Genomic DNA, 18,115 nt, shown 5'->3' on the forward strand with positions numbered 1-18,115 from the left:
TCATGCTCTCAAGGAATATACAAGACTTAGTCTGTGCTGTATATGGTATTCCTACTACACAGCTAAAGCAATACTGTAGGATTTCTTTGTAAAGTGATTCTTCTAAAGTGAGGAAGAGTCCTATCCAGAAGAAGTTTGTGCAGAAATGACAAAGTCTCATATAATTAATATTTTTGTAATTTAATATATTCTAAAAGGTATATTTTTTTCATTTTAAACATAAGTGGAAATTATCCTCTATATAAAATTCTTAAAGATAGTCTGAATTTTTAAGTAATAGTCATCTGAGTGAAAGGGAAGATTGGATCAATTACGTTTTATTTTTGTCACTGGCATTTTAGAGTAATCCTAAATGAAAGTCTCTAGTTCCACTAAAGCATATTATGCAGAAATGAATACATGGTGAGGAGAGGGCAACTTAACTTCTTATCTATTTTCTAATACTAATGTAAAATCACTCAGAACCATGTTTCATCCAAACCATAAAAAGAAAAGGAAATCTTCACTTTAGGTATCAGAAATTAATACAAGATAATTCTAAAAAAAATCTCATCAAGCTATATTTTTTATTTAAATTTTGTGTAGGTGTATCCATTGAGGGACTTCAGTTCAGTTCAGTCGCATCCAATTTTGCGACCCCATGAACCGCAGCACACCAGGCCTCCCTGTCCATCACCAACTCCCAGAGTCCACCCACACCCATGTCCATTGAGTTGGTGATGCCATCCAACCATCTCATCCTCTGTCTTCCCCTTCTCCTCCTGCCCTCAATCTTTCCTAGCATCAGGGTCTTTTCAAATGAGCCAGCTCTTCACATCACGTGGTCAAAGTATTGGAGTTGCAGCTTCAAAATCAGTCCTACCAATGAACACCCAGGACTGATCTCCTTTAGAATGGACTGGGTGGATCTCCTTGCAGTCCAAGGCACTCTCAAGAGTCTTCTCCAACACCACAGTTCAAAAGCATCAATTCTTCAGCGCTCAGCTTTCTTCACAGTCCAACTCTCACATCCATACATGACCACTGAAAAAACCATAGCCTTGACTAGATGGACCTTTGCTGACAAAGTAATGTCTCTGCTTTTTAAGGTGCTGTCTAGGTTGGTCATAACTTTCCTTCCAAGGAGTAAGAATCTTTTAATTTCATGGCTGCAACTGAGGGACTTACCTCCACGTAAAAATACAGTTGTCATGGCGTCCATCATTTTCAGACTTTCCAGATGCCTTGGAGAGACCATTTTCCTTCTTACCTCATTTTTTTTTTTTTTTTTTTGGAAAAGGCAACATCTTAGGCTTACAATATCCATCAGTCAATGTGTTACTAAACACAAATTTGTGTGCCCCATACACAGTGAGGCCAAATAAACCAAAACATCAGAGTTTGTAGCTGAGAAAGGTTTATTTAAGCAGGGCTATGCAAGGAAACAGGTGGCTCATGCCCCAAAAACCCCATACTCAGTTTTAAACCCCACACTCATTTCTAAAACCCCACAAGCATTTTTTTTAAATTTTGATTGGAGGCTAATTACTTTACAATTTTTTATTGGTTTTGCCATACATCAACATGAATCTGCCATGGGTGTACATGGGTATACATGAACCCCCCTCCCACCTCCCTCCCCATACCATCCCTCTGGGTCATCCCAGTGCACCAGCCCCAAGCATCCTGTATCCTGCATCAAACCTGGACTGGCGACTCGTTTCATACATGATATTATACATGTTTCAATGCCATTCTCCCAAATCATCCCCCCCACTGCAGAGTCCAAAAGACTGTTCTATACATCTGTGTCTCTTTTGCTATCTCGCATACAGGGTTATCGTTACCATCTTTCTAAATTCCATATATATGCGTTAGTATACTGTATTGATGTTTTTCTTTCTGGCTTACTTCACTATGTATAATAGGCTCCAGTTTCATCCACCTCATTAGAACTGATTCAAATGTATTCTTTTTAATGGCTGAGTAATACTCCATTGTGTATATGTACCACAGCTTTCTTATCCATTCATCTGCTGATGGACATCTAGGTTGCTTCCATGTCCTGGCTATTATAAACAGTGCTGCGATGAACATTGGAGTACACGTGTCTTTTTCAATTCTGGTTTCCTCGGTGTGTATGCCCAGCCATGGGATTGCTGAGTCATATGGCAGTTCTATTTCCAGTTTTTTGAGGAATCTCCACACTGTTCTCCATAGTGGCTGTACTAATTTGCATTCCCATCAACAGTGTAAGAGGGTTCCCTTTTCTCCATACCCTTTCCAGCATTTATTGCTTGTAGACTTTTGGATCGTAGCCATTCTGACTGGTGTGAAATGGTACCTCATTGTGGTTTTGATTTGCATTTCTCTGATATGATGTTGAGCATCTTTTCATGTGTTTCTTAGCCATCTGTATGTCTTCTTTGGAGAAATGTTTATTTAGTTCTTTGGCCCATTTTTTGATTGGGTGTGAAGGAGGGACGTGTGAGTTGTTGCAAACTTCTTGGTGTAGGAATCCTTTGTTCTTGCTTTGTTCTTGTAGGTCAGTTCACGATGTTCCTGTAAACCTTCAACAAGACAAACGTTATTTGTTCTGCAACTTTTCATCTCTATAGAATGGACTTTTAAAGGTCAGAGTCCTAAGAATAGACTATCCTGTATATTTCAGGCTATAGGCAACATTGTTTTATAAAAGATACGGAGCCAGCATGAATAAGCTCAGGCAACAGAACAGAAAGATTAAAGCAAAAGGAACAGATCTAATATAGAGTTAGATTTCTTCTTCCCCATTACAAATGGTCCTTGATAGAGGCAATTCCCTCCATCTGAACTTATTCTGGAGCTATGGTAATTTAGGGTCCCTGCCATTAGGCAGTGTCTTGGAGAAGGAGATGGCAACCCACTCCAGTATTCTTGCCTGGAGAATCCCAGGGACAGGGGAGCCTGGTGGGCTGCCATCTATGGGGTCGCACAGAGTCGGACACGACTGAAGCGACTTAGCAGCAGCAGCAACAGGTAGTTGCTGCTGCGTCACTTTTATCGTGTCCAACTCTGTGCGACCCCATAGACGGCAGCCCACTAGGCTCCTCTGTCCCTGGGATTCTCCAGGCAAGAACACTGGAGTGGGTTGCCATTTCCTTCTCCATTGCATGAAAGTGAAAAGTGAAAGTGAAGTCGCTCAGTCGTGTCCGACTCCTAGTGACCCCAGGGACTGCGGCCTACCAGGCTCCTCTGTCCATGGGATTTTCTAGGCAAAAGTACTGGAGTAGGGTGCCATTGCCTTCTCCAAACAGGTAGTTAGGGTCCCTGAAATAGATGTTCTGATTGAGTTCAATCCCATTGGAGAGATGGATGTGTCAGGGAAATCTCAGTGTTATGGCTGGCATCTGGGAGCATGTGTGTTAGGAAGTTAGGGAGCAACTTTCTTGCTGTGAGTAGACGTAAAGAGTAGAGGACTGGAGTACCAGAACTCCCAGTCTGTGGTGGGAATCAGGCAGGGTGTTTTTCACGATTAGTATGTTTTTAGCTACGAAGTGTGTCATTTGCTGGACTTACAAGAATGATGTTTAGGGGCAGTTGTCGGGAATGAACTGTGCAGCAGGAATTGTGGGCTCTTCAAAAAACATGACTAACTGATCTGGCTTGTCTGGCATCAGTAGGCGATCTCAGCAGTAGGTATGAGTAAGTACAGGAGCTGAATCTTCAAGGAGCTTTGGTTTTCAGCAGAAGTGCACAGCTGGGTGTTATCAATTAGGAAGAACTGTGTGAATCATTGAAAGCAAAAGAGTTGTGGTATAGCAGGATTGGGGGAGTGGTAGAAATAGTGATGGGAATGAAGCGGCCTAACCATAGTTTCAAAATTAAGGTCTAGTTTCATTCCAAGAAAATGACAAGGAATTCAAATAGGAATAGAGTATCGGGATAGTAATAAGAAGTGAACGTGAAATTTGGTCAGTCGCAAAATTGTCTAATTCTGTTTATTTAAGATGTGAATTATCCAATAAAATGTTAACCATTAACTCAGAGAAAATTCTAAAGCATTTTAAGAAACCTATTAATATTTCATTGAGAATACAATAAAAAATACCTCAAAGATTTTAAGGATGGGAGGGACTAACAGAAAGATGTTTTAATTGTTAACAGGCCAGTCTGTCTTTATAATAGATGAAGCTGCTTCATTATAGCATTGTCTATATTTGCATTCTTACTCATTTCACTAAAGAGTCTGTGAGAAAACAGACCATAGTGTGGCATTTAAAAAATTTCTCAAGTAACTTGAAAACAGGGATTATAGAACCAGTAAATGCTAATAGAAACAAGGAAAGCTATGTTCTGTAGGAAGACGAAATATTTCTAAGGTTGGATTCTACAGAAAAGGGTGTAAAAAATGATTTTTTTTGAATTCTCTGTCTCCATACAGTTTAGACTTGCCAACAACCGAATCAAATATTTTATCAACAACTGAATCAAATATTTTATCTAGTTTGCTGTGACTTTTGTTCAGTAAAGTCACAATACTTGGAATTTATAATGATCAGCCAGTCACTTAAGCCATCCTAATGAAATGAAATCTACCTCCAGTGCACCAAACAATTGCTTAGTTATCTCCTGACATTAATATGGAAGTGTACTTTACTTCCATAAGGAAATACATTTTTGGCTTCAGATTAAGAAAGATACATTTAGCATATGAAGACTTGCTTTGCAGTGAAGTTGCAAAAGGAAATTAATAAGAGTTAGTGACTGTACATGCTTCTGTTTTGTGTGCCACTGATGTTTAACTGTTAGTTATCTCACCCTTCCTCAGATGAATGTTTTCTCACATCATATATTTACATCTCTGTAAGAGATGGCCTCCAATTTATCAATACTATTTAAGTGAATTCCTGCTTACCTTTCAAGGAATTTCCTAAACCTGCTTCCCACCAGAGTTAGATATGCCTTCCTTTGCTCTCACACCATGTTTTTCGTACTTTTAACAGCTCAACTTCATAAGGCTATGTACCTCGCTGTTTATTTGATAGCTACACAACATAGTGGCTGAGAGATTCAAATTCAAGTTCAAATCAGAGTGACTGGCTCTGTGACCTTGGGCAAGTCACTCAAATCTTGGAGCCTTTGTGTTTTCAACTTATAAGATGGGGATGATAATAAATCTACTTACAGGCTTTTTGTAAGGAATAACTGAGTCAATATATGTATAAAGGATGTAGATCTGTATGTATTTTCTTGGCTTCATCATTGTATGAATTTAATACATATATTTGTACAGTTTATTTCATAACTTATTGGTATATAAATATTGCTGAAAAGTCTTAATCAAATACCTGTACTTCTTGTACTATATTCAGAAAGTACAAAGAGGGACCTGGTATTACACAGTTAATACTATAGAAAGATAATTTTAATAGTACAAGTTTAAAAAAAAAGGACTTGGAAGCTACCCACATTAAACAAATTAACCAGAAAATTACCAGATCTTTGGTACACACTGCCTGGGCGCCTCCTTTGATTTTAGATTCTCTTTAGAAAAATAGTGTTTACTTCTGGTTTGAATTTTTACTAATCTAACCTGGCATAAGATACCTAAACAAGCTTACATCTAAACTAATTTTTTATTCATTTCCTCTAAAACATGTGGAATATGTTTACTTTATTGTTTTTAAAGGTTGTTTTATTAATCCTTTTATATGACCCCTTTGCTCCAAAAGATGTTGACATAGTAGAACAGTATGCTATCGATCTAGTAATAATAAGGGTATCGTATTAAGACCTGGTGTCTATTTTCCCTTATCTGTTTCTGGCCTTTTCACTGCTGTTTTAATTTCCATCATCTCACTTTAAAACATTTTTAGGTATACCTGTGGCGGATTCATTTCGATATTTGGCAAAACTAATACAATATTGTAAAGTTTAAAAATAAAATAAAATAAAGAAAAGAAAAGAAAACAAAACAAAACAAAAAAAACATTTTTCCAGTTATTCCGGGAAATGGGTTCCCAGTGCTGGCCAACTCCCTTTTTTCTTGATCCTCCTTCTCAAGGAAGTAACAATCACTGGAATTGGTATTCATGTTATTTTTTTCCTCCCGTCTCTAATTTCTCATTAATATTTTGTCAGGAAAACAGCTTTTACCTTTACTCCTTTATTCTGAAAATTTATTTCAAGAGCCCATTATTTTTCACTGGAATATTTTTCTGTGGTTTGGCATATAATCCTTTCACTCACTGCTAAAGCTAAAATCTTTTGCCTTGCTTCTACTTATTTTTACATATGGCACCTCCAAACCCTTGTACTAGCTTTCTATACATTTTTTGAAGGCTTTCTTCATATAAAAATTTTATATCCCTTTCCCCACTTTACTGTAGTGACCTGTATTATTCTTACTGTGCTTAGTTTTAGCTTGAAACATTTTCAAATGCTGGATCTTTAACAGTTTTTTAAATGTATTTCATCTTTATATAGTAGGCTTTCCAGGAACCTGCAGAAAACCAGATTGGGGTCTTCTGTCTTTCTTTAAAAGTCAGTTCTCTAAATATTCCCAACATATTTGGAACTGGCTATTGGACACATACTTAGTTATCTTATGTATATTTTCCTAAAAGTTGGATAAAATATATTTATGTTTCTCTTTTCTTGTGGTGTCTTGACCTCAAATACTTTTTAACATAATGTAAAATCAGGCCTCTGAAGCTTGCATTTTCTCAGTCTAGCTGTTACCATAGCTTTTTGAAATGCTTCTTCTAGTGAGCAGAAATATGTGGGCTCATCATGAGTTTGAGTAAGCTCCAGGAGTTGGTGCTGGACAGGGAAGCCTGGAGTGCTGCAGTCCATGGGGTCACAAAGAGTCAGACACGACTGAGTGACTGAACTGAACTGATTCTTACCCAGGGATACTTTAAAATGAAAAAAGAAAAAAATTAACACATGCTAAAAGTAAGAGCTATATTCCTATGAGGTAATTGAGAGGCCAATTGAAACTGTTTACTTCAGACTGGGACTTGAACCCACATGCTGAAACTCAAACACAGCTGAAATCCAGTTTGGGACTCGAACCCACGTGGCTAGGACTCAAACCCAGCCAAAATCCTGCTTGGGACTCGAAACCCACATGGCTGGGACTCGAACCCAGCCCAAAACCACAGTGCCTGGTGTCAGGGCCTAGTGAAGCTTGGGTTCTTGATCACTCATCACAGAAAGAATTCAGTCAAAGACAAAGTGATAGGTAAGATATGGATTTATTCAGATTCAGAGAGAAGTGCACTCCATAGACAGAATGTGGGCCATCACAGAGGGCGAGTGTGGTCTCAAAATGTGCTGTGGTTAGTTTTTATAGGCAGGGTAATTTCATATGCCAATGAGTGAGAGGATTCAGTTCAGTTCAGTTCAGTTGCTCAGTCCTGTCCGACTCTTTGCGACCCCATGGACTGCGGCATTCCAGGCCTCCCTGTCCATCACCAACTCCTGGAGTTCACTCAAACTCATGTCCATTGAATTGGTGATGCCATCCAACCATCTCATCCTCTGTCGTCCTCTTCTCCTTTCACCTTCAATCTTTCCCAGCATCAGGGTCTTTTCCAATGAGTCCTTTGCATCAGGTGGCCAAAGTATTGGAGTTTTAGCTTTAGCATCAGTCCTTCCAATGAACACCCAGGACTGATCTCCTTTAGGATGGACTGGTTGGATCTCCTTGCAGTCCAAGGCACTCTCAAGAGTCTTCTCCAACACCACCATTCAAAAGCATCAATTCTTCAGCACTCAGCTTTCTTTATAGTCCAACTCTCACATCCATACATGACCCCTGGAAAAACCATAGCCTTGACTAGATGGACCTTTGTTGACAAAGTATTGTCTCTGCTTTTTAATATGCTGTCTAGGTTGGTCATAACTTTTCTTCCAAGGAGTACACATCTTTTTATTTCATGGCTGAAATCACCATCTGCAGTGATTTCAGAGCCCCCCTAAAATAAAGTCTCTCACTGTTTCCATTGTTTCTCCATCTATTTGCCATGAAGTGATGGGACCAGATCCCATGAGCTTAGTTTTCTGAATGTTGAGTTTTAAGCCAACTTTTTCACTCTCCTCTTTCACTTTCATCAAGAGGCTTTTTAGTTATTCTTCACTTTCTGCCATAAGGGTGGTGTCTGCATATCTGAGGTTATTGATATTTCTCCCGGCAATCTTGATTCCAGCTTGTGCTTCTTCCAGCCCAGTGTTTCTCATGATGTACTCTGCATATAAGTTAAATAAGCAGGGTGACAATATACAGCCTTGATATACTCCTTTTCCTATCTGGAACCAGTCTGTTGTTCCATGTCCAGTTCTAAATGTTGCTTCCTGACCTGCATATGGGTTTCTCAAGAGGCAGGTCAGATGGTCTGGTATTGCCATCTCTTTCAGAATTTTCCACAGTTTATTGTGATCCACACAATCAAAGGCTTTGGCATAGTCAACAAAGCAGAAATAGATGTTTTTCTGGAACTCTCTTGCTTTTTCAGTGATCCAGTGGATGTTGGCAATTTGATCTCTGGTTCCTCTGCCTTTTCTAAAACCAGGTTGAACATCTGGAAGTTCACGTTTCATGTGTTGTTGATGCCTGGCTTGGAGAATTTTCATCATCACTTTACTAGTGTGTGAGATGAGTGCAATTGTGCGGTTGTTTGAGCATTGTTTGGCATTGCCTTTCTTTGGGATTTGTATGAAAACTGACTTTTTCCAGTCCTGTGGCCACTGCTGAGTTTTCCAAATTTGCTGGCATATTGAGTGCAGTACTTTCACAGCATCATCTTTCAGGATTTGAAATAGTTCAACTGGAATTCCATGTTCTCCACTAGCTTTGTTTGTAGTGATGCTTCCTAACTATTTTTGGGAAGGGGCATGGATTTCCAGAATTTGGGCCACCACCCACTTCTTGGTCTTTTGGCGGTGTCTTGGAACTGTCATGGCATCTCTGGGTGTGTCATTTCACTTGTTGGTTGAAGACCAAGGTCTAGTCTTGTCTGCCATCTTGGTCCCATTTGATTCAAATCCGTTTTCATTGTGTCCTTGGGCTATGTCATTCTTTCAAAAGTTGTGCCCTGCCCCTTTCCCTCCTGTTACACAATGACTACAGAAAATTTCCCAAATAGTACGGAGGGGGATCAGATTTAGGCTAAAAGAAAATAGAAAGCCAAGAAAGAATTTAACTAAAGAACTTAAAAATATAATAAAGATTCTTGTACTTCATTAAAAAGACCTCTGAAGTAAACAAACCAAAAACAAAACAAGGACAAAAAACTTTATTTGTTTAAGAAAGTCATCATCCTGGTACTTTTTATTTAATTTGAGGATAGTTGCTTTACAATATTGTGTTAGCTGGGTTCTGTCATATATCAATATGAATCGGCCATAGGTATACATATGTCCCCTCCCTCCTGAACCTCTGTCCCATCTCCCACCTCGTCCCACCCCTCTAGGTTGTCTCAGAGCACCAGATTTGAACTCCCTGCATCATACAGCAAATTTCCTCAAGCTGTCTATTTTACTTATGGTAATGTATATTTTTCAGTTCCACTCTCAGTTCGTCCCACCCTCTCCTTCCCCAACTGTGTCTACAAGTCTGTGCTTTAGGTCTGCATCTCCATTCAGTTCAGTTCAGTTCAGTCGCTCAGTCATGTCCGACTCTTTGTGACCCCATGAATTACAGCACCTCCCTGTCCATCACCAACTCCCAGAGTTTACCCAAACCCACGTCCATCGAGTCAGTGATGCCATCCAGCCATCCATCCTCTGTCGTCCCCTTTTCCTCCTGCCCCCAATCCCTCCCAGCATCAGAGTCTTTTCCAATGAGTCAACCTTTTGCAGGAGGTGGCCAAAGTACTGAAGTTTCAGCTTTAGCATCATTCCTTCCAAAGAACACCTAGGACTGATCTCCTTTTGAATCTCCTTGCAGTCCATGGGACTCTCAAGAGCCTTCTCCAACACCACAGTTCAAAAACATCAATTCTTTGGCACTCAGCTTTCTTCACAGTCCAACTCTCACATCCATACATGACCACTGGAAAAACCATAGCCTTGACTAGATGGGCATTTGTTGGCAAAGTAATGTCTCTGCTTTTTAATATGCCATCTAGGTTGGTCATAACTTTCCTTCCAAGGAGTAAGCATCTTTTAATTTCATGGCTGCACTCACCATCTGCAGTGATCTTGGGGCCCAAAAAACAAAGTCTGACACTGTTTCCACTGTTTCCCCATCTATTTCCCATGAAGTGATGGGACCGGATGCCATGATCTTTGTTTTCTGAATGTTGAGCTTTAAGCCAACTTTTTCACTCTCCTCTTTCACTTTCATCAAGAGGCTTTTTAGTTCCTCTTCACTTTCTGCCATAAGTGTGGTGTCATCTGCATATCTGAGGCTATTGATATTTCTCCCGGCAATCTTGATTCCAGTTTGTGCTTCTTCCAGCCCAGCGTTTCTCATGATGTACTCTGCATAGAAGTTAAATAAGCAGGGTGACAATATACAGCCTTGACGTACTCCTTTTCCTATTTGGAACAAGTCTGTTGTTCCATGTCCAGTTCTAACTGTTGCTTCCTGACCTGCATACAGGTCAAATAAGTTCAATAAGTTTAAATGGAGAGTTCTGCGAAATGTCAGAGAGATGAAAGTGCCAAAGTGATAAATTATACAAGCCTTGGCTATAGTTTAGTATTAAAAGGGCTTCTTAATGTTCAAACTTTGGTATTCAGGAAGTTACTCTTTTTTTTGAGGCTGTATGAACAAAGACACATACATTACCATAAAAAAGAATATTGAGTATGGTGAGAGTCATCATGCAATGATTCCTCAGTTGACATGAGCAACTGCAGCCTAGAGATTATATTTCAACTTCATATCTTCCAACTTAGAAATTTACCTGATGCTATCCAATAGATGTTTAATGACAGTCAAATGAATTATTGAGTCAATAACATAAGAGGTGTGAAAGAAGAACTAAAGATTGTCATGGAATGAAACATACAAGCCTGCTGAACACGAGCAGCCAGTCTAGTACCTGGCATATTAGTCAGTGCTATTAATGAATCCAGCAGCTCTGTGAGCCTCCTTTGAGCTAGACCTCTGAATCTATACCCCACATCAACCGGTAACTTTTTTGGCCACTAGAATGGGGATTTAACAACTTATAACTGCTCTTCTAGTTTCTCTGATGCTTCCACAGTCTTTGAGAAGAGATGGAGAGAGGAACTTAGGGGAAGCAAGGGCTCAGCTGTATCAATGCTGGTTCTAATTCTGCAGTCACAGCTCCAAGGGGGGTTTGTGCCCTTGCCTCCCTCCTGGTCTTGGGAAGAGAGGAAACCACCACATTTCCTCCATGCAGTGGATGAGAGCTAGTTTATCATTAAAGGAAAACCAGCAGAGAAAACCCCTCAACTGTTGGCAGTCCAGGAGACGTGTACATTGCTATAGCAGGCTCTGCTGAGAGGCAGGTTGGAGGAAGGCCCTTGTGAGCCTGGGGACTGCCTGGCCTTGAGTTCCTGCTTGTGAACTGTGTGAGACCAGGCAAGTTACTTAATGGTATTTCTGTTCCTTCGTCTATAAAATGTGGCCAATAAGTGTCTATTGCACAATGCTTGCATGGAGAGCAAATGAGCCAGTATGTGTGTGTGTGTGTGTGTGTGTGTGTATTTAGCCACTTTATTTATACACTCACAGTGGCTAAAAGAGTACCTGGCACTTATTAGGCACTGGTGTGTTGGCTGTTATCATTATTACCTTAAGGCAACTATTTATATAATGGGGAAGAGCAATGAAATAGGATTTAGGATGTAAGCCCCCTATGAAGTAGAAAAGAGCTGGTAATGGGGAAGAGGGCAATGCGGATGTGTAGGTTCACCATGGTTCTCGGTGGCACTTGGCATGGCCTTAATGGTGCAGACTGGTGTTAAGCAAGATTGCTGCCCTGGGGAGGATAGCAGAGCATGTGCTGGGGCCGGGGAAAGGGAGAAATTCAAGATCAGGGAGAAGGGTGTTTCCTCACAATTGCTGCTTGGTGCTGACTTTCTAAATAGGCCTGGTCAGCGGTTGGATAGGAAAAAGGCTGGTGAGTTTCCAGATGTGTGACAGGAAGAGGAGGAAGGAAAGTAATGACCCAGCAACCTGATGTTAGGATCATGACAGGGACATGAACTGTGATAAAAAAGCCCAAAAAGCCCACAAAATAATAATAAACAGTCCAGCACCATGTGTCCTCAATCGTGGATCACAAACCACATTTCTGTTCAAACGAGTCTTTAGGAGAAGATGCTGAGAATTAAGACATGGAAAACTCCACGGCCAACATGATCCCCTTAGAATTTTTTTAAAGCTGCCTTTCTCCAATTGAACCATATCTACACAGCACAAATAAGGGAGAAATGTTGTAATTACCTGGTTTGCTTGATCAATTCAGACAGCCACACTGGATTACTCATTTTTATATGATTACTTGATCCAAAAAATCCACTCAGAGGGTTGAATGTTCTATTTGAGCTGTCTAACTTGATCAGATAAATCCAGTCCAATGAAATTTCTGTTGGTATTTCATCCAGTCCTGATAATCAATTATTTTCTACATCTTGAGTTGAAAATAGCCGTACAATCAAAGGCAATTAAAACACTCTGAGATGGTTTAGTGATAATATAAAGTATATTTATCTTTGTATAATGATTATAATAAGAATCTGTGATTATATTTGACATACACCAGATATCCTGTCCTCTACATGCATATGCGTGCCTGTGAGTGCGCATGCTCACTAGTGTCTGACTCTGGCACCACATGGACTGTAGCCTGCCAGGCTCCTCTGTCCATGGAATTCTCCAGGCAAGACTGTTGTAGTGGGATGCCATTTCCTCCTCAAGGGATCTTCCTGACCCAGAGATCAAACCCGTGTCTCTTCCTTCTCTGGTATTGGCAGATGGATCCTTTACACACTGCACCACCTGAGCTGACCCTACATGCACAAAGTTCATCAGATCCATCTAGAAAGAAATCTTTCCTCCTTGCTCAGTCATTTTTCTGGCATGCCCTTGATCTGGTCTGCTGATGGGACCATGAGTGTTGCAGAACAGTGGCCAGGGCAATGGCTTATAACCTATTAAAGTATTTTCTATACTCCCTTTTTTTTCTTCTTGAACATCTTCCTTTCTCTCTCTTCTTTTTCTTTTCTCTGTACTTCTCTCTATTTCCCTGATTTACCTACAGCTCTCATGAACCTAGTTGTGGTTGCCCGGAGGCTGTAAGTTGGGGCTGAGTTGGGGGGTGTGTGTGTGTGTGTGTGTGCGCGCGCGCGCACGCATGCTCAGTTGTGTCTGACTTTGTGACCCCATGGACTTGTAGCCCTCCAGGTTCCTCTGTCCATGGAATTTTCCAGGCAAGAATACTGGAGTGGGTTGCCATTTCCTACACCAGGGCATATTCCCGACCCAGGGATCAAACTCATGTCTCCTGTGTCTCCTGCATTGGCAGGCAGATTCTTTACCACTGAGCCACCTGGGCTGACATTCAAAGACAGTGGAAAAATCCAGTGGCCTACAGGTATGGCTTACACACAAGCTCTAGGAAAAACTATACAGGGGCCAATTTATCTCTGAAGCACTGCTACCTCTTCATATCCTTTCCCTTCTAGGATGCCTCATTTTAGGTTTTCTAGGTAGCCTGAGATTTTTTTTTGCCCTATTTCCACAATTCCTCCTAACTTTAGCCCATCCAAACCCATCCTTTTCCTGAAGTACATTGCTTAGATCATTTCTTCTTTTCTGTTACTTCATAAAAACAGCTCTTGCCTCAGTGTAAATATTTTATCTAAGAGGAAAGCAAACTGATTTTTTAAAAATCAGTATACTTTCAAAATACATCCACTTCACTGCACCTCCTTTTTCATAGACAGCATCATCTTCTTTGTGGGCTATTTCAGTAACCTTCTGACTGATCTCTCTGCTCCTGTTTTTGTTTCCCTGTGATTGTTCTTTTTGCAACCACCAGAGTGATTTTTTTGTTGAGTGGTCATTCTTTTACTTAGAGTCCTTCTTGGCTCCTCATTTTATTCAGAATAAAAGCCAACACCCTTATCTGAAATGGCCACAGCTCTGATCAGGCTCCTCGCTGACTTCTAAGTTGAACCTTCTGATCCAGGTACACTGCCTTCCTGCCCTCTAAGGATGCAGCAGACAGGTCCTGGGTCTTCCCTGCTTCCCTTTCCTGACTTTTTTCCTCAGCAGTCCCCGTGGCTCATCCCCTCACATCCTTTATGTCCTTTCTCAAATATATTTTCAGAGAGACTTCCCCCCAAATCCTAATTACATTTGCCACCTCCTCAACATACTCTGTCTTCCTGTGCTTCATTTTTCTTTACCATCAGCAGTACATTGTACTTTCTATTTAGTTATGTTGTTCAGTGTCTTATCTGCCACTACTAGAATGTGAGTTTTGGAGGGCAGAAATTCTATCTTCCTCAGTGTTCTCCCTACCATATCCCTGGTGCACAGAAAAGTATTTGACACTTCCTAAGTACTTACCATACTACAATTTTCCTATTAGCTGTAGTAATCCAATTTGTTGATAGCTAGTTCTTATGAGATAAGGCATTGTCTTTCTAGGTTAACACTTCCTGGTAGCTCAGAGGTTAAAGCATCTGCCTCTAATGCAGGAGACCCGGGTTCGATCCCTGGGTTGGGAAGATTCCCTGGAGAAGGAAATGGCAACCCACTCCAGTATTCTTGCCTGGAGAATCCCATGGACGGAGGAGCCTGGTAGGCTACAGTCCACGGGGTCACAAAGAGTCAGACACGACTGAGCGACTTCAGAGGAAGAAGAAGAACTTACTAAATATTTGTTGAATGAGCAACTATATACTTGATTTACAAATGCCTCAACATGTAAACAGCTGAGGATATGGGAATTTTTAGAGGTGTTTATTGATATTTTGAGGATATATTTTTCTAGACATGCTGAGAAATAATCACCTTCTTAATCTAATAGCAAGGCATCAAATGGAAGAATGAATGGCTGTGTCTTTTTAAAAAATTTTATTGAAGTACAGTTGATTTACAGTGTTGTGTTAATTTCGTCTGCACAGCAAAGTGACTCATTTTTTTATGTATGTGCATATATATGTCTTCTTTTTCATATTCTTCATCATGGTTTATCACAGGATATTGAATGTAGTTCCCTGTACCATACGGTAGGATCTTGTTGTTTATCCATACCATATATACTAGTCTGCATCTGCTAATCCCAAATTCCCAATCCTTCTCACCCCTCCTCTCCATCCTTGGCAACTACAAGTCTGTTCTCTATGTCTGTGAGTCTATTTCTCTTTTGTAGATATGTTCATTTGTATCATTTTAGATTCTATGTATAAATGATCTTTTTCTGAATTTCAACTCATTTTTTTTTTCCTCCGCTGCCTGGGCCTGCAAGAGTAAAGAATAGCAGTTTGTTCTCTTAGTTTTAAATGATTACCCAATCTGAAGTCAGTTTGATTACTCTGTATTTTATAGTTATATCCTCATATCTTGAATCTCTCATAGACATATACCATAGACATAATCCATAGACATGGATTAATGTTGATTTTTACAGGAAAATTAAAATGAATGAATACATAATTTGTAGACCTGGTAACACGTATGTATGCAACTGTGTACACCCCTCAATTAAAGCTTTGCCTGTGTTCACGATCTTCACTTCTGCCCATTTGAAGAAACACACGCTTGCACAGCTTGAAGCATTTAACATCTTTCAAGTTAAGCTTTGGCACTTCATAGAGTGTAAGCCGTGCCTAGTTAATCATAGGAACTGAAATTCTTACTTTCTGCCCTTTAAAGCCAAAACCTATTTAAGATTATCTTTTCTTTTTTCACATTGTCTCATCAAAGCAAAACTTGCAGAGCATGAAACAATGTGGTTAGGGCAGTGGATTTGAAAAAAAAAAAAAAAAAACACAACAGAATCTAGAAAACGGCAACATTTTCCTGTGGCTGTGTAATGGCAAAGTCAAACCAAGCTGCCATCTGTCTGGATTCCTGTGTGAGAATTCAAAAGGAGGGTCTGAACAGCTGGGAAGCCTGCTTGATCAGGGACCAGCCCTGAAAAGGGAAACAGCCGGAGTCCTCACCATTGGCCTATTTTTTCCCCCAGTGTGAACAGACCCACAGGAGGAGCTGTGTATTTTGGATATTAGGTTATTTGTTACCTGGGAACCCATGAGGAATTTCTCAGGCCTCCCCAAACTTCCTGCCTCCATTGGTAGGCTCTGTAGTCTGATTCTCTTCATCAGCTCTCCAAGCTTTTTTGATACTAATTCCATTCCAAGGCCTCAGTTCTGTCTCCAACTCTACCCAGTTCACTCCTGCTTCTGTGCAGGGGAAGTTGTTCCCCCTTGCCCATATTCACCCTCTGCTCCTCCTTTTCCCCCAGCTTTAGCCATTTTTAAAATAAATTTTTAATTTTAACCTTCTCTGAGATCCCTTTTCTGGAGAAGCCAATCCACATGACCTCTCTCTTCTAATTTGTCAGTCATTCACACTGTAATTGAGAGCTTCCCTTGTATCAGATCCTGCTGGAAGTGATAGGGAAACAAAGGTGAGTGAGAATTCAGCAACTTGCAATCGATAATGAACAAAGATAGAAACTAACAGATTGTTCTGGGAGTGCTTAAGAGATGTCCTGGTTCTGCCTGGTAGCTCTTATTTAGCTTTATCCAGATTCACCACTTTCAACATTGTGTTACATTTGCTTTCCTCCTCTCTTTCTGTCTTTCTTGTTGCTTTTTCAGAACCACTTGCAGTCATTCAGTTGCTACCTCCTGTCTGACCTTTGCCACCCCATGGAGTACAGCAGGCTTCCCTGTCCTTCACTATCTCCTGGAGTTTGCTCAAACTAATATCCATTGAGTTGGTGATACCATCCAACCACTTGTGAGTAGGTTGACATATCATTGCCTTGTACTCTTTAGTACTCTTGTGTGTTACCTAAGAACAAAGATATTTCCCCTATAGCCACATTATAATGATCAGATTTAGGAAATGTAAAACTGATGTATACTCCTACGCTTTGCTCTTTTCACTTCATATGTTCTGGAATTTAATCTCCTGTTGCTTCACTGAAGTTTCCTGGATTCTCTTTTTGCAGCTATACATTCCTATGTTACTGCATTGTGTGCTTGTAACAGTATATTTAACCAGTCTCCGATGTTTGAACTTTGAGGTTGTTTCCAATATGTTGCAATTATAAATAATGAGGCAATGAATAATCTCTTGCATATATCTTCATATTGTTCTGAGAAAATACCAGGAAGTGGGAATACTGCATCAGAAGACAAATACATATACAGTTTTGTTAAATATTGCCAAATCCATACCCCTTCGGAAGTGTTGTGACATTTTGTCTTCCCATCAGCAACTTCTGGGTGGATCTTACTGATACTGTATTATAAGCTTTTGAAGTTATGCCAATGCAATAGCTGAGAAAAGTTATCTCATTCAGTTTTAATGTGCGTGTCTCTTCCTATGAATAAAATGAAACATCTATCATACATTTAAGGGCCACTTTTTGGCTTATCATATTTTTATGTCTTTGCCCTTTTCCATGGCATTTATAAAATATTTTTTCCTCAATTTTTGTTTTATATATGAATAGTATTAGCATTTTTCTGATATTTGTTACAGTTTTTTCCTATTTTCATTTGTCTTTGATTTTCCTAAAGATTTTTTTCCTATTCACAATTTTAAAAAATGTATGGTCAGATTTATCGATCTTTTATTCTATCTGGACTTTGAGTCATATAAAGTTTTCCTCTATACCAAGGTTAATAATGAAGAATTCACCCCTGTTTTCTTCTGGAACATTTATGGTTTCATTTATTACATTTAAATCTCTGATTTGGAGTTTATTCTTGATTATTGTATGAGGACTAAATGTAGTTTTATTTTTTTCTAAACGACTATCCACTTGTTCTAGCACAATTTTTTAAAAGGTCATCTTTGCTCCATTGATTGGACATAGTACCCTTCACATAACAAATTTTCATACATATACGATAAAAGAGCAGGAGAAAATCTATTTCTAGACATTATCGTCTACTTGAGTGGTCTGTTATTCATGCACCAGTA

At 39.8% G+C, this 18,115-nt stretch overlaps 1 long non-coding RNA gene across 1 annotated transcript in view; it reads left to right on the forward strand.

Annotated features, from left to right (window-relative positions):
- The window catches only part of LOC147356902 (uncharacterized), a 48,702-nt gene extending 31,781 nt beyond the window's left edge, over positions 1–16,921 (forward strand). Inside the window, exon 4 of the long non-coding RNA XR_015142824.1 lies at positions 16,780–16,921. This is a non-coding gene — a long non-coding RNA (uncharacterized LOC147356902). The remainder of the gene's footprint in view (positions 1–16,779) is intronic.
- Positions 16,922–18,115: the final 1,194 nt, after the last annotated feature.

Source organism: Bos grunniens, chromosome 16, assembly GCF_055505025.1.
Source record: "Bos grunniens cultivar Pamir isolate PY7600 chromosome 16, Bosgru_T2T1.0, whole genome shotgun sequence".
In the NCBI taxonomy this organism is placed as follows: domain Eukaryota; kingdom Metazoa; phylum Chordata; class Mammalia; order Artiodactyla; family Bovidae; genus Bos; species Bos grunniens.